Raw genomic sequence first — 18,523 nt, 5'->3', positions numbered from 1 at the left:
CCTGCTAAGGGTAGACAGCTGCTCGTTCCACCCCCCCCCGCCTTAATTGGTTCTCCTCCCTTCCAACGGTGTTGAGGCGGGTGGGAACAGCCGGGGGTTGAGGGTACTGTGCTAAAAGAGGTGGAGTTATGCAGATCTAAAACGCGTGGATTGCAGCAGCAGCAAGCCGAAAAGTGCAGGCATGTGAGGGATCTAGAGGTTGACAGCATGTCTTCTTAACGGGAGTCCAGGTGGCCATCTCCACAAATGGACTTTTCAGAATCCTTGGGTGGCACCGTAGTCGGAAACCAATTCTGGTTATCGCTTCTCGGCCTTTTGGCTAAGATCAAGTGTAGTATCTGTTCTTATCAGTTTAATATCTGATACGTCCCCTATCTGGGGACCATATATTAAAAGGATTTTTAGAACAGGGAGATGGAAAAAGAGCTTGCTCTGTCCACTCCACGCATTGACCTGGTATTGCAGTATCTCCAGGACCGGTGCACCCCTTCTTTAATGCAGTTTCTAAAATCAGAAAGAATTGAATTCAATGCTTTTTGTTCATTTTGCTTGTTTGTCGGATTTTGGAATGGACTCTTTGGCTTTGCTTTTCTTCTCCTCATTGGATTTTTCATGTTAAAAGTTGCAGAAGCCAGATGACAAGCTCATTTTGGTTCAACTTCAGCAACTGTGCATTGCATTGCCATGTAATGTAATGTAATGCAATGCTATCTATCTAGCTCTCCCTCTATACTTCCTTTTGGATAAACAGACATATTAGACAAGCATTTTGGAGCTTTCACCTAAATAACTACAGGTGGTGAGATAAGCTGCACAATATAATTGACCTTTCAGTATATTGTTGCACACACACCATCTATTTAGCAAATGCCCTTGTTATCAACAGCAGCCTTTTAAACTCACCTGAGCTAACAGGTATGTGAGCTGGTTACTCTGCTGCGCTTAAAATTTCTTTTTTGGTTTGCTACAATGCCTTTTCTGAAACGTTGTCTCCCTCTGCTGGAACACTGACTTCTTTCATTTAATGCCTGCAGACTATAAAAGAGAAACCAACCCAAAAAGTTTGGTTGATTAGTCTGTGGCATTCTTTTAAACTGTTGCTTATGGCGGTCTCTGTGAGCTTCTCAGTGACATTCAGCCATCCAGGTATCCCGCCTGCAGTAGACGGAATGTGGCAATGGAACGCTGGCTGCGCGTGTCATAATAGGCTCTGAGCCTTTATATACCTGCGCACAGCAGCAGCCACCTTCAGTCTGCTGCTGGACAGCCAGCAGCAGCAGCAGCAGGAGAGGTAATTAATCAGCAACCCTCCTGCTAAGGGTAGACAGCTGCTCGTTCCACCCCCCCCCCCCGCCTTAATTGGTTCTCCTCCCTTCCAACGGTGTTGAGGCGGGTGGGAACAGCCGGGGGTTGAGGGTACTGTGCTAAAAGAGGTGGAGTTATGCAGATCTAAAACGCGTGGATTTCAGCAGCAGCAAGCCGAAAAGAGCAGGCATGTGAGGGATCTAGAGGTTGACAGCATGTCTTCTTAACGGGAGTCCAGGTGGCCATCTCCACAAATGGACTTTTCAGAATCCTTGGGTGGCACCGTAGTCGGAAACCAATTCTGGTTATCGCTTCTCGGCCTTTTGGCTAAGATCAAGTGTAGTATCTGTTCTTATCAGTTTAATATCTGATACGTCCCCTATCTGGGGACCATATATTAAAAGGATTTTTAGAACAGGGAGATGGAAAAAGAGCTTGCTCTGTCCACTCCACGCATTGACCTGGTATTGCAGTATCTCCAGGACCGGTGCACCCCTTCTTTAATGCAGTTTCTAAAATCAGAAAGAATTGAATTCAATGCTTTTTGTTCATTTTGCTTGTTTGTCGGATTTTGGAATGGACTCTTTGGCTTTGCTTTTCTTCTCCTCATTGGATTTTTCATGTTAAAAGTTGCAGAAGCCAGATGACAAGCTCATTTTGGTTCAACTTCAGCAACTGTGCATTGCATTGCCATGTAATGTAATGTAATGCAATGCTATCTATCTAGCTCTCCCTCTATACTTCCTTTTGGATAAACAGACATATTAGACAAGCATTTTGGAGCTTTCACCTAAATAACTACAGGTGGTGAGATAAGCTGCACAATATAATTGACCTTTCAGTATATTGTTGCACACACACCATCTATTTAGCAAATGCCCTTGTTATCAACAGCAGCCTTTTAAACTCACCTGAGCTAACAGGTATGTGAGATGGTTACTCTGCTGCGCTTAAAATTTCTTTTTTGGTTTGCTACAATGCCTTTTCTGAAACGTTGTCTCCCTCTGCTGGAACACTGACTTCTTTCATTTAATGCCTGCAGACTATAAAAGAGAAACCAACCCAAAAAGTTTGGTTGATTAGTCTGTGGCATTCTTTTAAACTGTTGCTTATGGCGGTCTCTGTGAGCTTCTCAGTGACATTCAGCCATCCAGGTATCCCGCCTGCAGTAGACGGAATGTGGCAATGGAACGCTGGCTGCGCGTGTCATAATAGGCTCTGAGCCTTTATATACCTGCGCACAGCAGCAGCCACCTTCAGTCTGCTGCTGGACAGCCAGCAGCAGCAGCAGCAGGAGAGGTAATTAATCAGCAACCCTCCTGCTAAGGGTAGACAGCTGCTCGTTCCACCCCCCCCCCCCGCCTTAATTGGTTCTCCTCCCTTCCAACGGTGTTGAGGCGGGTGGGAACAGCCGGGGGTTGAGGGTACTGTGCTAAAAGAGGTGGCGTTATGCAGATCTAAAACGCGTGGATTGCAGCAGCAGCAAGCCGAAAAGAGCAGGCATGTGAGGGATCTAGAGGTTGACAGCATGTCTTCTTAACGGGAGTCCAGGTGGCCATCTCCACAAATGGACTTTTCAGAATCCTTGGGTGGCACCGTAGTCGGAAACCAATTCTGGTTATCGCTTCTCGGCCTTTTGGCTAAGATCAAGTGTAGTATCTGTTCTTATCAGTTTAATATCTGATACGTCCCCTATCTGGGGACCATATATTAAATGGATTTTTAGAACAGGGAGATGGAAAAAGAGCTTGCTCTGTCCACTCCACGCATTGACCTGGTATTGCAGTATCTCCAGGACCGGTGCACCCCTTCTTTAATGCAGTTTCTAAAATCAGAAAGAATTGAATTCAATGCTTTTTGTTCATTTTGCTTGTTTGTCGGATTTTGGGATGGACTCTTTGGCTTTGCTTTTCTTCTCCTCATTGGATTTTTCATGTTAAAAGTTGCAGAAGCCAGATGACAAGCTCATTTTGGTTCAACTTCAGCAACTGTGCATTGCATTGCCATGTAATGTAATGTAATGCAATGCTATCTATCTAGCTCTCCCTCTATACTTCCTTTTGGATAAACAGACATATTAGACAAGCATTTTGGAGCTTTCACCTAAATAACTACAGGTGGTGAGATAAGCTGCACAATATAATTGACCTTTCAGTATATTGTTGCACACACACCATCTATTTAGCAAATGCCCTTGTTATCAACAGCAGCCTTTTAAACTCACCTGAGCTAACAGGTATGTGAGCTGGTTACTCTGCTGCGCTTAAAATTTCTTTTTTGGTTTGCTACAATGCCTTTTCTGAAACGTTGTCTCCCTCTGCTGGAACACTGACTTCTTTCATTTAATGCCTGCAGACTATAAAAGAGAAACCAACCCAAAAAGTTTGGTTGATTAGTCTGTGGCATTCTTTTAAACTGTTGCTTATGGCGGTCTCTGTGAGCTTCTCAGTGACATTCAGCCATCCAGGTATCCCGCCTGCAGTAGACGGAATGTGGCAATGGAACGCTGGCTGCGCGTGTCATAATAGGCTCTGAGCCTTTATATACCTGCGCACAGCAGCAGCCACCTTCAGTCTGCTGCTGGACAGCCAGCAGCAGCAGCAGCAGGAGAGGTAATTAATCAGCAACCCTCCTGCTAAGGGTAGACAGCTGCTCGTTCCACCCCCCCCCCCCGCCTTAATTGGTTCTCCTCCCTTCCAACGGTGTTGAGGCGGGTGGGAACAGCCGGGGGTTGAGGGTACTGTGCTAAAAGAGGTGGAGTTATGCAGATCTAAAACGCGTGGATTGCAGCAGCAGCAAACCGAAAAGTGCAGGCATGTGAGGGATCTAGAGGTTGACAGCATGTCTTCTTAACGGGAGTCCAGGTGGCCATCTCCACAAATGGACTTTTCAGAATCCTTGGGTGGCACCGTAGTCGGAAACCAATTCTGGTTATCGCTTCTCGGCCTTTTGGCTAAGATCAAGTGTAGTATCTGTTCTTATCAGTTTAATATCTGATACGTCCCCTATCTGGGGACCATATATTAAATGGATTTTTAGAACAGGGAGATGGAAAAGAGCTTGCTCTGTCCACTCCACGCATTGACCTGGTATTGCAGTATCTCCAGGACCGGTGCACCCCTTCTTTAATGCAGTTTCTAAAATCAGAAAGAATTGAATTCAATGCTTTTTGTTCATTTTGCTTGTTTGTCGGATTTTGGGATGGACTCTTTGGCTTTGCTTTTCTTCTCCTCATTGGATTTTTCATGTTAAAAGTTGCAGAAGCCAGATGACAAGCTCATTTTGGTTCAACTTCAGCAACTGTGCATTGCATTGCCATGTAATGTAATGTAATGCAATGCTATCTATCTAGCTCTCCCTCTATACTTCCTTTTGGATAAACAGACATATTAGGCAAGCATTTTGGAGCTTTCACCTAAATAACTACAGGTGGTGAGATAAGCTGCACAATATAATTGACCTTTCAGTATATTGTTGCACACACACCATCTATTTAGCAAATGCCCTTGTTATCAACAGCAGCCTTTTAAACTCACCTGAGCTAACAGGTATGTGAGCTGGTTACTCTGCTGCGCTTAAAATTTCTTTTTTGGTTTGCTACAATGCCTTTTCTGAAACGTTGTCTCCCTCTGCTGGAACACTGACTTCTTTCATTTAATGCCTGCAGACTATAAAAGAGAAACCAACCCAAAAAGTTTGGTTGATTAGTCTGTGGCATTCTTTTAAACTGTTGCTTATGGCGGTCTCTGTGAGCTTCTCAGTGACATTCAGCCATCCAGGTATCCCGCCTGCAGTAGACGGAATGTGGCAATGGAACGCTGGCTGCGCGTGTCATAATAGGCTCTGAGCCTTTATATACCTGCGCACAGCAGCAGCCACCTTCAGTCTGCTGCTGGACAGCCAGCAGCAGCAGCAGCAGGAGAGGTAATTAATCAGCAACCCTCCTGCTAAGGGTAGACAGCTGCTCGTTCCACCCCCCCCCGCCTTAATTGGTTCTCCTCCCTTCCAACGGTGTTGAGGCGGGTGGGAACAGCCGGGGGTTGAGGGTACTGTGCTAAAAGAGGTGGAGTTATGCAGATCTAAAACGCGTGGATTGCAGCAGCAGCAAGCCGAAAAGTGCAGGCATGTGAGGGATCTAGAGGTTGACAGCATGTCTTCTTAACGGGAGTCCAGGTGGCCATCTCCACAAATGGACTTTTCAGAATCCTTGGGTGGCACCGTAGTCGGAAACCAATTCTGGTTATCGCTTCTCGGCCTTTTGGCTAAGATCAAGTGTAGTATCTGTTCTTATCAGTTTAATATCTGATACGTCCCCTATCTGGGGACCATATATTAAATGGATTTTTAGAACAGGGAGATGGAAAAAGAGCTTGCTCTGTCCACTCCACGCATTGACCTGGTATTGCAGTATCTCCAGGACCGGTGCACCCCTTCTTTAATGCAGTTTCTAAAATCAGAAAGAATTGAATTCAATGCTTTTTGTTCATTTTGCTTGTTTGTCGGATTTTGGGATGGACTCTTTGGCTTTGCTTTTCTTCTCCTCATTGGATTTTTCATGTTAAAAGTTGCAGAAGCCAGATGACAAGCTCATTTTGGTTCAACTTCAGCAACTGTGCATTGCATTGCCATGTAATGTAATGTAATGCAATGCTATCTATCTAGCTCTCCCTCTATACTTCCTTTTGGATAAACAGACATATTAGACAAGCATTTCGGAGCTTTCACCTAAATAACTACAGGTGGTGAGATAAGCTGCACAATATAATTGACCTTTCAGTATATTGTTGCACACACACCATCTATTTAGCAAATGCCCTTGTTATCAACAGCAGCCTTTTAAACTCACCTGAGCTAACAGGTATGTGAGATGGTTACTCTGCTGCGCTTAAAATTTCTTTTTTGGTTTGCTACAATGCCTTTTCTGAAACGTTGTCTCCCTCTGCTGGAACACTGACTTCTTTCATTTAATGCCTGCAGACTATAAAAGAGAAACCAACCCAAAAAGTTTGGTTGATTAGTCTGTGGCATTCTTTTAAACTGTTGCTTATGGCGGTCTCTGTGAGCTTCTCAGTGACATTCAGCCATCCAGGTATCCCGCCTGCAGTAGACGGAATGTGGCAATGGAACGCTGGCTGCGCGTGTCATAATAGGCTCTGAGCCTTTATATACCTGCGCACAGCAGCAGCCACCTTCAGTCTGCTGCTGGACAGCCAGCAGCAGCAGCAGCAGGAGAGGTAATTAATCAGCAACCCTCCTGCTAAGGATAGACAGCTGCTCGTTCCACCCCCCCCCCCGCCTTAATTGGTTCTCCTCCCTTCCAACGGTGTTGAGGCGGGTGGGAACAGCCGGGGGTTGAGGGTACTGTGCTAAAAGAGGTGGAGTTATGCAGATCTAAAACGCGTGGATTGCAGCAGCAGCAAGCCGAAAAGTGCAGGCATGTGAGGGATCTAGAGGTTGACAGCATGTCTTCTTAACGGGAGTCCAGGTGGCCATCTCCACAAATGGACTTTTCAGAATCCTTGGGTGGCACCGTAGTCGGAAACCAATTCTGGTTATCGCTTCTCGGCCTTTTGGCTAAGATCAAGTGTAGTATCTGTTCTTATCAGTTTAATATCTGATACGTCCCCTATCTGGGGACCATATATTAAATGGATTTTTAGAACAGGGAGATGGAAAAAGAGCTTGCTCTGTCCACTCCACGCATTGACCTGGTATTGCAGTATCTCCAGGACCGGTGCACCCCTTCTTTAATGCAGTTTCTAAAATCAGAAAGAATTGAATTCAATGCTTTTTGTTCATTTTGCTTGTTTGTCGGATTTTGGGATGGACTCTTTGGCTTTGCTTTTCTTCTCCTCATTGGATTTTTCATGTTAAAAGTTGCAGAAGCCAGATGACAAGCTCATTTTGGTTCAACTTCAGCAACTGTGCATTGCATTGCCATGTAATGTAATGTAATGCAATGCTATCTATCTAGCTCTCCCTCTATACTTCCTTTTGGATAAACAGACATATTAGGCAAGCATTTTGGAGCTTTCACCTAAATAACTACAGGTGGTGAGATAAGCTGCACAATATAATTGACCTTTCAGTATATTGTTGCACACACACCATCTATTTAGCAAATGCCCTTGTTATCAACAGCAGCCTTTTAAACTCACCTGAGCTAACAGGTATGTGAGCTGGTTACTCTGCTGCGCTTAAAATTTCTTTTTTGGTTTGCTACAATGCCTTTTCTGAAACGTTGTCTCCCTCTGCTGGAACACTGACTTCTTTCATTTAATGCCTGCAGACTATAAAAGAGAAACCAACCCAAAAAGTTTGGTTGATTAGTCTGTGGCATTCTTTTAAACTGTTGCTTATGGCGGTCTCTGTGAGCTTCTCAGTGACATTCAGCCATCCAGGTATCCCGCCTGCAGTAGACGGAATGTGGCAATGGAACGCTGGCTGCGCGTGTCATAATAGGCTCTGAGCCTTTATATACCTGCGCACAGCAGCAGCCACCTTCAGTCTGCTGCTGGACAGCCAGCAGCAGCAGCAGCAGGAGAGGTAATTAATCAGCAACCCTCCTGCTAAGGGTAGACAGCTGCTCGTTCCACCCCCCCCCCCCCGCCTTAATTGGTTCTCCTCCCTTCCAACGGTGTTGAGGCGGGTGGGAACAGCCGGGGGTTGAGGGTACTGTGCTAAAAGAGGTGGAGTTATGCAGATCTAAAACGCGTGGATTGCAGCAGCAGCAAGCCGAAAAGTGCAGGCATGTGAGGGATCTAGAGGTTGACAGCATGTCTTCTTAACGGGAGTCCAGGTGGCCATCTCCACAAATGGACTTTTCAGAATCCTTGGGTGGCACCGTAGTCGGAAACCAATTCTGGTTATCGCTTCTCGGCCTTTTGGCTAAGATCAAGTGTAGTATCTGTTCTTATCAGTTTAATATCTGATACGTCCCCTATCTGGGGACCATATATTAAATGGATTTTTAGAACAGGGAGATGGAAAAAGAGCTTGCTCTGTCCACTCCACGCATTGACCTGGTATTGCAGTATCTCCAGGACCGGTGCACCCCTTCTTTAATGCAGTTTCTAAAATCAGAAAGAATTGAATTCAATGCTTTTTGTTCATTTTGCTTGTTTGTCGGATTTTGGGATGGACTCTTTGGCTTTGCTTTTCTTCTCCTCATTGGATTTTTCATGTTAAAAGTTGCAGAAGCCAGATGACAAGCTCATTTTGGTTCAACTTCAGCAACTGTGCATTGCATTGCCATGTAATGTAATGTAATGCAATGCTATCTATCTAGCTCTCCCTCTATACTTCCTTTTGGATAAACAGACATATTAGGCAAGCATTTTGGAGCTTTCACCTAAATAACTACAGGTGGTGAGATAAGCTGCACAATATAATTGACCTTTCAGTATATTGTTGCACACACACCATCTATTTAGCAAATGCCCTTGTTATCAACAGCAGCCTTTTAAACTCACCTGAGCTAACAGGTATGTGAGCTGGTTACTCTGCTGCGCTTAAAATTTCTTTTTTGGTTTGCTACAATGCCTTTTCTGAAACGTTGTCTCCCTCTGCTGGAACACTGACTTCTTTCATTTAATGCCTGCAGACTATAAAAGAGAAACCAACCCAAAAAGTTTGGTTGATTAGTCTGTGGCATTCTTTTAAACTGTTGCTTATGGCGGTCTCTGTGAGCTTCTCAGTGACATTCAGCCATCCAGGTATCCCGCCTGCAGTAGACGGAATGTGGCAATGGAACGCTGGCTGCGCGTGTCATAATAGGCTCTGAGCCTTTATATACCTGCGCACAGCAGCAGCCACCTTCAGTCTGCTGCTGGACAGCCAGCAGCAGCAGCAGCAGGAGAGGTAATTAATCAGCAACCCTCCTGCTAAGGGTAGACAGCTGCTCGTTCCACCCCCCCCCCCGCCTTAATTGGTTCTCCTCCCTTCCAACGGTGTTGAGGCGGGTGGGAACAGCCGGGGGTTGAGGGTACTGTGCTAAAAGAGGTGGAGTTATGCAGATCTAAAACGCGTGGATTGCAGCAGCAGCAAGCCGAAAAGTGCAGGCATGTGAGGGATCTAGAGGTTGACAGCATGTCTTCTTAACGGGAGTCCAGGTGGCCATCTCCACAAATGGACTTTTCAGAATCCTTGGGTGGCACCGTAGTCGGAAACCAATTCTGGTTATCGCTTCTCGGCCTTTTGGCTAAGATCAAGTGTAGTATCTGTTCTTATCAGTTTAATATCTGATACGTCCCCTATCTGGGGACCATATATTAAATGGATTTTTAGAACAGGGAGATGGAAAAAGAGCTTGCTCTGTCCACTCCACGCATTGACCTGGTATTGCAGTATCTCCAGGACCGGTGCACCCCTTCTTTAATGCAGTTTCTAAAATCAGAAAGAATTGAATTCAATGCTTTTTGTTCATTTTGCTTGTTTGTCGGATTTTGGGATGGACTCTTTGGCTTTGCTTTTCTTCTCCTCATTGGATTTTTCATGTTAAAAGTTGCAGAAGCCAGATGACAAGCTCATTTTGGTTCAACTTCAGCAACTGTGCATTGCATTGCCATGTAATGTAATGTAATGCAATGCTATCTATCTAGCTCTCCCTCTATACTTCCTTTTGGATAAACAGACATATTAGGCAAGCATTTTGGAGCTTTCACCTAAATAACTACAGGTGGTGAGATAAGCTGCACAATATAATTGACCTTTCAGTATATTGTTGCACACACACCATCTATTTAGCAAATGCCCTTGTTATCAACAGCAGCCTTTTAAACTCACCTGAGCTAACAGGTATGTGAGCTGGTTACTCTGCTGCGCTTAAAATTTCTTTTTTGGTTTGCTACAATGCCTTTTCTGAAACGTTGTCTCCCTCTGCTGGAACACTGACTTCTTTCATTTAATGCCTGCAGACTATAAAAGAGAAACCAACCCAAAAAGTTTGGTTGATTAGTCTGTGGCATTCTTTTAAACTGTTGCTTATGGCGGTCTCTGTGAGCTTCTCAGTGACATTCAGCCATCCAGGTATCCCGCCTGCAGTAGACGGAATGTGGCAATGGAACGCTGGCTGCGCGTGTCATAATAGGCTCTGAGCCTTTATATACCTGCGCACAGCAGCAGCCACCTTCAGTCTGCTGCTGGACAGCCAGCAGCAGCAGCAGCAGGAGAGGTAATTAATCAGCAACCCTCCTGCTAAGGGTAGACAGCTGCTCGTTCCACCCCCCCCCCCGCCGTAATTGGTTCTCCTCCCTTCCAACGGTGTTGAGGCGGGTGGGAACAGCCGGGGGTTGAGGGTACTGTGCTAAAAGAGGTGGAGTTATGCAGATCTAAAACGCGTGGATTGCAGCAGCAGCAAGCCGAAAAGTGCAGGCATGTGAGGGATCTAGAGGTTGACAGCATGTCTTCTTAACGGGAGTCCAGGTGGCCATCTCCACAAATGGACTTTTCAGAATCCTTGGGTGGCACCGTAGTCGGAAACCAATTCTGGTTATCGCTTCTCGGCCTTTTGGCTAAGATCAAGTGTAGTATCTGTTCTTATCAGTTTAATATCTGATACGTCCCCTATCTGGGGACCATATATTAAATGGATTTTTAGAACAGGGAGATGGAAAAAGAGCTTGCTCTGTCCACTCCACGCATTGACCTGGTATTGCAGTATCTCCAGGACCGGTGCACCCCTTCTTTAATGCAGTTTCTAAAATCAGAAAGAATTGAATTCAATGCTTTTTGTTCATTTTGCTTGTTTGTCGGATTTTGGGATGGACTCTTTGGCTTTGCTTTTCTTCTCCTCATTGGATTTTTCATGTTAAAAGTTGCAGAAGCCAGATGACAAGCTCATTTTGGTTCAACTTCAGCAACTGTGCATTGCATTGCCATGTAATGTAATGTAATGCAATGCTATCTATCTAGCTCTCCCTCTATACTTCCTTTTGGATAAACAGACATATTAGGCAAGCATTTTGGAGCTTTCACCTAAATAACTACAGGTGGTGAGATAAGCTGCACAATATAATTGACCTTTCAGTATATTGTTGCACACACACCATCTATTTAGCAAATGCCCTTGTTATCAACAGCAGCCTTTTAAACTCACCTGAGCTAACAGGTATGTGAGCTGGTTACTCTGCTGCACTTAAAATTTCTTTTTTGGTTTGCTACAATGCCTTTTCTGAAACGTTGTCTCCCTCTGCTGGAACACTGACTTCTTTCATTTAATGCCTGCAGACTATAAAAGAGAAACCAACCCAAAAAGTTTGGTTGATTAGTCTGTGGCATTCTTTTAAACTGTTGCTTATGGCGGTCTCTGTGAGCTTCTCAGTGACATTCAGCCATCCAGGTATCCCGCCTGCAGTAGACGGAATGTGGCAATGGAACGCTGGCTGCACGTGTCATAATAGGCTCTGAGCCTTTATATACCTGCGCACAGCAGCAGCCACCTTCAGTCTGCTGCTGGACAGCCAGCAGCAACAGCAGCAGGAGAGGTAATTAATCAGCAACCCTCCTGCTAAGGGTAGACAGCTGCTCGTTCCACCCCCCCCCCCGCCTTAATTGGTTCTCCTCCCTTCCAACGGTGTTGAGGCGGGTGGGAACAGCCGGGGGTTGAGGGTACTGTGCTAAAAGAGGTGGAGTTATGCAGATCTAAAACGCGTGGATTGCAGCAGCAGCAAGCCGAAAAGTGCAGGCATGTGAGGGATCTAGAGGTTGACAGCATGTCTTCTTAACGGGAGTCCAGGTGGCCATCTCACAAATGGACTTTTCAGAATCCTTGGGTGGCACCGTAGTCGGAAACCAATTCTGGTTATCGCTTCTCGGCCTTTTGGCTAAGATCAAGTGTAGTATCTGTTCTTATCAGTTTAATATCTGATACGTCCCCTATCTGGGGACCATATATTAAATGGATTTTTAGAACAGGGAGATGGAAAAAGAGCTTGCTCTGTCCACTCCACGCATTGACCTGGTATTGCAGTATCTCCAGGACCGGTGCACCCCTTCTTTAATGCAGTTTCTAAAATCAGAAAGAATTGAATTCAATGCTTTTTGTTCATTTTGCTTGTTTGTCGGATTTTGGGATGGACTCTTTGGCTTTGCTTTTCTTCTCCTCATTGGATTTTTCATGTTAAAAGTTGCAGAAGCCAGATGACAAGCTCATTTTGGTTCAACTTCAGCAACTGTGCATTGCATTGCCATGTAATGTAATGTAATGCAATGCTATCTATCTAGCTCTCCCTCTATACTTCCTTTTGGATAAACAGACATATTAGGCAAGCATTTTGGAGCTTTCACCTAAATAACTACAGGTGGTGAGATAAGCTGCACAATATAATTGACCTTTCAGTATATTGTTGCACACACACCATCTATTTAGCAAATGCCCTTGTTATCAACAGCAGCCTTTTAAACTCACCTGAGCTAACAGGTATGTGAGCTGGTTACTCTGCTGCGCTTAAAATTTCTTTTTTGGTTTGCTACAATGCCTTTTCTGAAACGTTGTCTCCCTCTGCTGGAACACTGACTTCTTTCATTTAATGCCTGCAGACTATAAAAGAGAAACCAACCCAAAAAGTTTGGTTGATTAGTCTGTGGCATTCTTTTAAACTGTTGCTTATGGCGGTCTCTGTGAGCTTCTCAGTGACATTCAGCCATCCAGGTATCCCGCCTGCAGTAGACGGAATGTGGCAATGGAACGCTGGCTGCGCGTGTCATAATAGGCTCTGAGCCTTTATATACCTGCGCACAGCAGCAGCCACCTTCAGTCTGCTGCTGGACAGCCAGCAGCAGCAGCAGCAGGAGAGGTAATTAATCAGCAACCCTCCTGCTAAGGGTAGACAGCTGCTCGTTCCACCCCCCCCCCCCGCCTTAATTGGTTCTACTCCCTTCCAACGGTGTTGAGGCGGGTGGGAACAGCCGGGGGTTGAGGGTACTGTGCTAAAAGAGGTGGAGTTATGCAGATCTAAAACGCGTGGATTGCAGCAGCAGCAAGCCGAAAAGTGCAGGCATGTGAGGGATCTAGAGGTTGACAGCATGTCTTCTTAACGGGAGTCCAGGTGGCCATCTCCACAAATGGACTTTTCAGAATCCTTGGGTGGCACCGTAGTCGGAAACCAATTCTGGTTATCGCTTCTCGGCCTTTTGGCTAAGATCAAGTGTAGTATCTGTTCTTATCAGTTTAATATCTGATACGTCCCCTATCTGGGGACCATATATTAAATGGATTTTTAGAACAGGGAGATGGAAAAAGAGCTTGCTCTGTCCACTCCACGCATTGACCTGGTATTGCAGTATCTCCAGGACCGGTGCACCCCTTCTTTAATGCAGTTTCTAAAATCAGAAAGAATTGAATTCAATGCTTTTTGTTCATTTTGCTTGTTTGTCGGATTTTGGGATGGACTCTTTGGCTTTGCTTTTCTTCTCCTCATTGGATTTTTCATGTTAAAAGTTGCAGAAGCCAGATGACAAGCTCATTTTGGTTCAACTTCAGCAACTGTGCATTGCATTGCCATGTAATGTAATGTAATGCAATGCTATCTATCTAGCTCTCCCTCTATACTTCCTTTTGGATAAACAGACATATTAGGCAAGCATTTTGGAGCTTTCACCTAAATAACTACAGGTGGTGAGATAAGCTGCACAATATAATTGACCTTTCAGTATATTGTTGCACACACACCATCTATTTAGCAAATGCCCTTGTTATCAACAGCAGCCTTTTAAACTCACCTGAGCTAACAGGTATGTGAGCTGGTTACTCTGCTGCGCTTAAAATTTCTTTTTTGGTTTGCTACAATGCCTTTTCTGAAACGTTGTCTCCCTCTGCTGGAACACTGACTTCTTTCATTTAATGCCTGCAGACTATAAAAGAGAAACCAACCCAAAAAGTTTGGTTGATTAGTCTGTGGCATTCTTTTAAACTGTTGCTTATGGCGGTCTCTGTGAGCTTCTCAGTGACATTCAGCCATCCAGGTATCCCGCCTGCAGTAGACGGAATGTGGCAATGGAACGCTGGCTGCGCGTGTCATAATAGGCTCTGAGCCTTTATATACCTGCGCACAGCAGCAGCCACCTTCAGTCTGCTGCTGGACAGCCAGCAGCAGCAGCAGCAGGAGAGGTAATTAATCAGCAACCCTCCTGCTAAGGGTAGACAGCTGCTCGTTCCACCCCCCCCCCGCCTTAATTGGTTCTCCTCCCTTCCAACGGTGTTGAGGCGGGTGGGAACAGCCGGGGGTTGAGGGTACTGTGCTAAAAGAGGTGGAGTTATGCAGATCTAAAACGCGTGGATTGCAGCAGCAGCAAGCCGAAAAGTGCAGGCATGTGAGGGATCTAGAGGTTGACAGCATGTCTTCTTAACGGGAGTCCAGGTGGCCATCTCCACAAATGGACTTTTCAGAATCCTTGGGTGGCACCGTAGTCGGAAACCAATTCTGGTTATCGCTTCTCGGCCTTTTGGCTAAGATCAAGTGTAGTATCTGTTCTTATCAGTTTAATATCTGATACGTCCCCTATCTGGGGACCATATATTAAATGGATTTTTAGAACAGGGAGATGGAAAAAGAGCTTGCTCTGTCCACTCCACGCATTGACCTGGTATTGCAGTATCTCCAGGACCGGTGCACCCCTTCTTTAATGCAGTTTCTAAAATCAGAAAGAATTGAATTCAATGCTTTTTGTTCATTTTGCTTGTTTTTCGGATTTTGGGATGGACTCTTTGGCTTTGCTTTTCTTCTCCTCATTGGATTTTTCATGTTAAAAGTTGCAGAAGCCAGATGACAAGCTCATTTTGGTTCAACTTCAGCAACTGTGCATTGCATTGCCATGTAATGTAATGTAATGCAATGCTATCTATCTAGCTCTCCCTCTATACTTCCTTTTGGATAAACAGACATATTAGGCAAGCATTTTGGAGCTTTCACCTAAATAACTACAGGTGGTGAGATAAGCTGCACAATATAATTGACCTTTCAGTATATTGTTGCACACACACCATCTATTTAGCAAATGCCCTTGTTATCAACAGCAGCCTTTTAAACTCACCTGAGCTAACAGGTATGTGAGCTGGTTACTCTGCTGCGCTTAAAATTTCTTTTTTGGTTTGCTACAATGCCTTTTCTGAAACGTTGTCTCCCTCTGCTGGAACACTGACTTCTTTCATTTAATGCCTGCAGACTATAAAAGAGAAACCAACCCAAAAAGTTTGGTTGATTAGTCTGTGGCATTCTTTTAAACTGTTGCTTATGGCGGTCTCTGTGAGCTTCTCAGTGACATTCAGCCATCCAGGTATCAAGCCTGCAGTAGACGGAATGTGGCAATGGAACGCTGGCTGCGCGTGTCATAATAGGCTCTGAGCCTTTATATACCTGCGCACAGCAGCAGCCACCTTCAGTCTGCTGCTGGACAGCCAGCAGCAGCAGCAGCAGGAGAGGTAATTAATCAGCAACCCTCCTGCTAAGGGTAGACAGCTGCTCGTTCCACCCCCCCCCCCGCCTTAATTGGTTCTCCTCCCTTCCAACGGTGTTGAGGCGGGTGGGAACAGCCGGGGGTTAAGGGTACTGTGCTAAAAGAGGTGGAGTTATGCAGATCTAAAACGCGTGGATTGCAGCAGCAGCAAGCCGAAAGGTGCAGGCATGTGAGGGATCTAGAGGTTGACAGCATGTCTTCTTAACGGGAGTCCAGGTGGCCATCTCCACAAATGGACTTTTCAGAATCCTTGGGTGGCACCGTAGTCGGAAACCAATTCTGGTTATCGCTTCTCGGCCTTTTGGCTAAGATCAAGTGTAGTATCTGTTCTTATCAGTTTAATATCTGATACGTCCCCTATCTGGGGACCATATATTAAATGGATTTTTAGAACAGGGAGATGGAAAAAGAGCTTGCTCTGTCCACTCCACGCATTGACCTGGTATTGCAGTATGTCCAGGACCGGTGCACCCCTTCTTTAATGCAGTTTCTAAAATCAGAAAGAATTGAATTCAATGCTTTTTGTTCATTTTGCTTGTTTGTCGGATTTTGGGATGGACTCTTTGGCTTTGCTTTTCTTCTCCTCATTGGATTTTTCATGTTAAAAGTTGCAGAAGCCAGATGACAAGCTCATTTTGGTTCAACTTCAGCAACTGTGCATTGCATTGCCATGTAATGTAATGTAATGCAATGCTATCTATCTAGCTCTCCCTCTATACTTCCTTTTGGATAAACAGACATATTAGGCAAGCATTTTGGAGCTTTCACCTAAATAACTACAGGTGGTGAGATAAGCTGCACAATATAATTGACCTTTCAGTATATTGTTGCACACACACCATCTATTTAGCAAATGCCCTTGTTATCAACAGCAGCCTTTTAAACTCACCTGAGCTAACAGGTATGTGAGCTGGTTACTCTGCTGCGCTTAAAATTTCTTTTTTGGTTTGCTACAATGCCTTTTCTGAAACGTTGTCTCCCTCTGCTGGAACACTGACTTCTTTCATTTAATGCCTGCAGACTATAAAAGAGAAACCAACCCAAAAAGTTTGGTTGATTAGTCTGTGGCATTCTTTTAAACTGTTGCTTATGGCGGTCTCTGTGAGCTTCTCAGTGACATTCAGCCATCCAGGTATCCCGCCTGCAGTAGACGGAATGTGGCAATGGAACGCTGGCTGCGCGTGTCATAATAGGCTCTGAGCCTTTATATACCTGCGCACAGCAGCAGCCACCTTCAGTCTGCTGCTGGACAGCCAGCAGCAGCAGCAGCAGGAGAGGTAATTAATCAGCAACCCTCCTGCTAAGGGTAGACAGCTGCTCGTTCCACCCCCCCCCGCCTTAATTGGTTCTCCTCCCTTCCAACGGTGTTGAGGCGGGTGGGAACAGCCGGGGGTTGAGGGTACTGTGCTAAAAGAGGTGGAGTTATGCAGATCTAAAACGCGTGGATTGCAGCAGCAGCAAGCCGAAAAGTGCAGGCATGTGAGGGATCTAGAGGTTGACAGCATGTCTTCTTAACGGGAGTCCAGGTGGCCATCTCCACAAATGGACTTTTCAGAATCCTTGGGTGGCACCGTAGTCGGAAACCAATTCTGGTTATCGCTTCTCGGCCTTTTGGCTAAGATCAAGTGTAGTATCTGTTCTTATCAGTTTAATATCTGATACGTCCCCTATCTGGGGACCATATATTAAATGGATTTTTAGAACAGGGAGATGGAAAAAGAGCTTGCTCTGTCCACTCCACGCATTGACCTGGTATTGCAGTATGTCCAGGACCGGTGCACCCCTTCTTTAATGCAGTTTCTAAAATCAGAAAGAATTGAATTCAATGCTTTTTGTTCATTTTGCTTGTTTGTCGGATTTTGGGATGGACTCTTTGGCTTTGCTTTTCTTCTCCTCATTGGATTTTTCATGTTAAAAGTTGCAGAAGCCAGATGACAAGCTCATTTTGGTTCAACTTCAGCAACTGTGCATTGCATTGCCATGTAATGTAATGTAATGCAATGCTATCTATCTAGCTCTCCCTCTATACTTCCTTTTGGATAAACAGACATATTAGGCAAGCATTTTGGAGCTTTCACCTAAATAACTACAGGTGGTGAGATAAGCTGCACAATATAATTGACCTTTCAGTATATTGTTGCACACACACCATCTATTTAGCAAATGCCCTTGTTATCAACAGCAGCCTTTTAAACTCACCTGAGCTAACAGGTATGTGAGCTGGTTACTCTGCTGCGCTTAAAATTTCTTTTTTGGTTTGCTACAATGCCTTTTCTGAAACGTTGTCTCCCTCTGCTGGAACACTGACTTCTTTCATTTAATGCCTGCAGACTATAAAAGAGAAACCAACCCAAAAAGTTTGGTTGATTAGTCTGTGGCATTCTTTTAAACTGTTGCTTATGGCGGTCTCTGTGAGCTTCTCAGTGACATTCAGCCATCCAGGTATCCCGCCTGCAGTAGACGGAATGTGGCAATGGAACGCTGGCTGCGCGTGTCATAATAGGCTCTGAGCCTTTATATACCTGCGCACAGCAGCAGCCACCTTCAGTCTGCTGCTGGACAGCCAGCAGCAGCAGCAGCAGGAGAGGTAATTAATCAGCGACCCTCCTGCTAAGGGTAGACAGCTGCTCGTTCCACCCCCCCCCGCCTTAATTGGTTCTCCTCCCTTCCAACGGTGTTGAGGCGGGTGGGAACAGCCGGGGGTTGAGGGTACTGTGCTAAAAGAGGTGGAGTTATGCAGATCTAAAACGCGTGGATTGCAGCA

General features: G+C 45.2%; 14 non-coding genes across 14 annotated transcripts; all 14 read left to right on the top strand.

The window, feature by feature from the left end:
* Positions 1-299: 299 nt before the first annotated feature.
* LOC141209917 (U2 spliceosomal RNA) lies at positions 300-490 on the top strand. The gene has a single exon (XR_012280103.1). It is a non-coding gene; the product is annotated as a U2 spliceosomal RNA (small nuclear RNA).
* Positions 491-1,612: 1,122 nt separating this feature from the next.
* LOC141209915 (U2 spliceosomal RNA) lies at positions 1,613-1,803 on the top strand. The gene has a single exon (XR_012280102.1). It is a non-coding gene; the product is annotated as a U2 spliceosomal RNA (small nuclear RNA).
* Positions 1,804-2,925: 1,122 nt separating this feature from the next.
* LOC141210904 (U2 spliceosomal RNA) lies at positions 2,926-3,116 on the top strand. The gene has a single exon (XR_012280896.1). It is a non-coding gene; the product is annotated as a U2 spliceosomal RNA (small nuclear RNA).
* A 1,122-nt stretch (positions 3,117-4,238) lies between these two features.
* On the top strand, positions 4,239-4,428 carry LOC141210149 (U2 spliceosomal RNA). The gene has a single exon (XR_012280326.1). It is a non-coding gene; the product is annotated as a U2 spliceosomal RNA (small nuclear RNA).
* Positions 4,429-5,547: 1,119 nt separating this feature from the next.
* Positions 5,548-5,738, top strand: LOC141210903 (U2 spliceosomal RNA). The gene has a single exon (XR_012280895.1). It is a non-coding gene; the product is annotated as a U2 spliceosomal RNA (small nuclear RNA).
* A 1,121-nt stretch (positions 5,739-6,859) lies between these two features.
* Positions 6,860-7,050, top strand: LOC141210902 (U2 spliceosomal RNA). The gene has a single exon (XR_012280894.1). It is a non-coding gene; the product is annotated as a U2 spliceosomal RNA (small nuclear RNA).
* A 1,123-nt stretch (positions 7,051-8,173) lies between these two features.
* On the top strand, positions 8,174-8,364 carry LOC141210901 (U2 spliceosomal RNA). The gene has a single exon (XR_012280893.1). It is a non-coding gene; the product is annotated as a U2 spliceosomal RNA (small nuclear RNA).
* A 1,121-nt stretch (positions 8,365-9,485) lies between these two features.
* LOC141210900 (U2 spliceosomal RNA) lies at positions 9,486-9,676 on the top strand. The gene has a single exon (XR_012280892.1). It is a non-coding gene; the product is annotated as a U2 spliceosomal RNA (small nuclear RNA).
* A 1,121-nt stretch (positions 9,677-10,797) lies between these two features.
* Positions 10,798-10,988, top strand: LOC141210899 (U2 spliceosomal RNA). Its single transcript, XR_012280891.1, has one exon. It is a non-coding gene; the product is annotated as a U2 spliceosomal RNA (small nuclear RNA).
* A 1,120-nt stretch (positions 10,989-12,108) lies between these two features.
* LOC141210897 (U2 spliceosomal RNA) lies at positions 12,109-12,299 on the top strand. Its single transcript, XR_012280890.1, has one exon. It is a non-coding gene; the product is annotated as a U2 spliceosomal RNA (small nuclear RNA).
* Positions 12,300-13,421: 1,122 nt separating this feature from the next.
* LOC141210896 (U2 spliceosomal RNA) lies at positions 13,422-13,612 on the top strand. The gene has a single exon (XR_012280889.1). It is a non-coding gene; the product is annotated as a U2 spliceosomal RNA (small nuclear RNA).
* Positions 13,613-14,732: 1,120 nt separating this feature from the next.
* LOC141210894 (U2 spliceosomal RNA) lies at positions 14,733-14,923 on the top strand. The gene has a single exon (XR_012280887.1). It is a non-coding gene; the product is annotated as a U2 spliceosomal RNA (small nuclear RNA).
* A 1,121-nt stretch (positions 14,924-16,044) lies between these two features.
* Positions 16,045-16,235, top strand: LOC141210018 (U2 spliceosomal RNA). The gene has a single exon (XR_012280199.1). It is a non-coding gene; the product is annotated as a U2 spliceosomal RNA (small nuclear RNA).
* Positions 16,236-17,354: 1,119 nt separating this feature from the next.
* LOC141210017 (U2 spliceosomal RNA) lies at positions 17,355-17,545 on the top strand. The gene has a single exon (XR_012280198.1). It is a non-coding gene; the product is annotated as a U2 spliceosomal RNA (small nuclear RNA).
* Positions 17,546-18,523: the final 978 nt, after the last annotated feature.

This window comes from Phyllobates terribilis, unplaced genomic scaffold (genome assembly GCF_046119375.1).
Source record: "Phyllobates terribilis strain yellow unplaced genomic scaffold, ASM4611937v1 Scaffold_169__1_contigs__length_4117513, whole genome shotgun sequence".
NCBI classification, from domain to species: domain Eukaryota; kingdom Metazoa; phylum Chordata; class Amphibia; order Anura; family Dendrobatidae; genus Phyllobates; species Phyllobates terribilis.
This window is presented reverse-complemented; position numbering and strand designations above follow the sequence as displayed.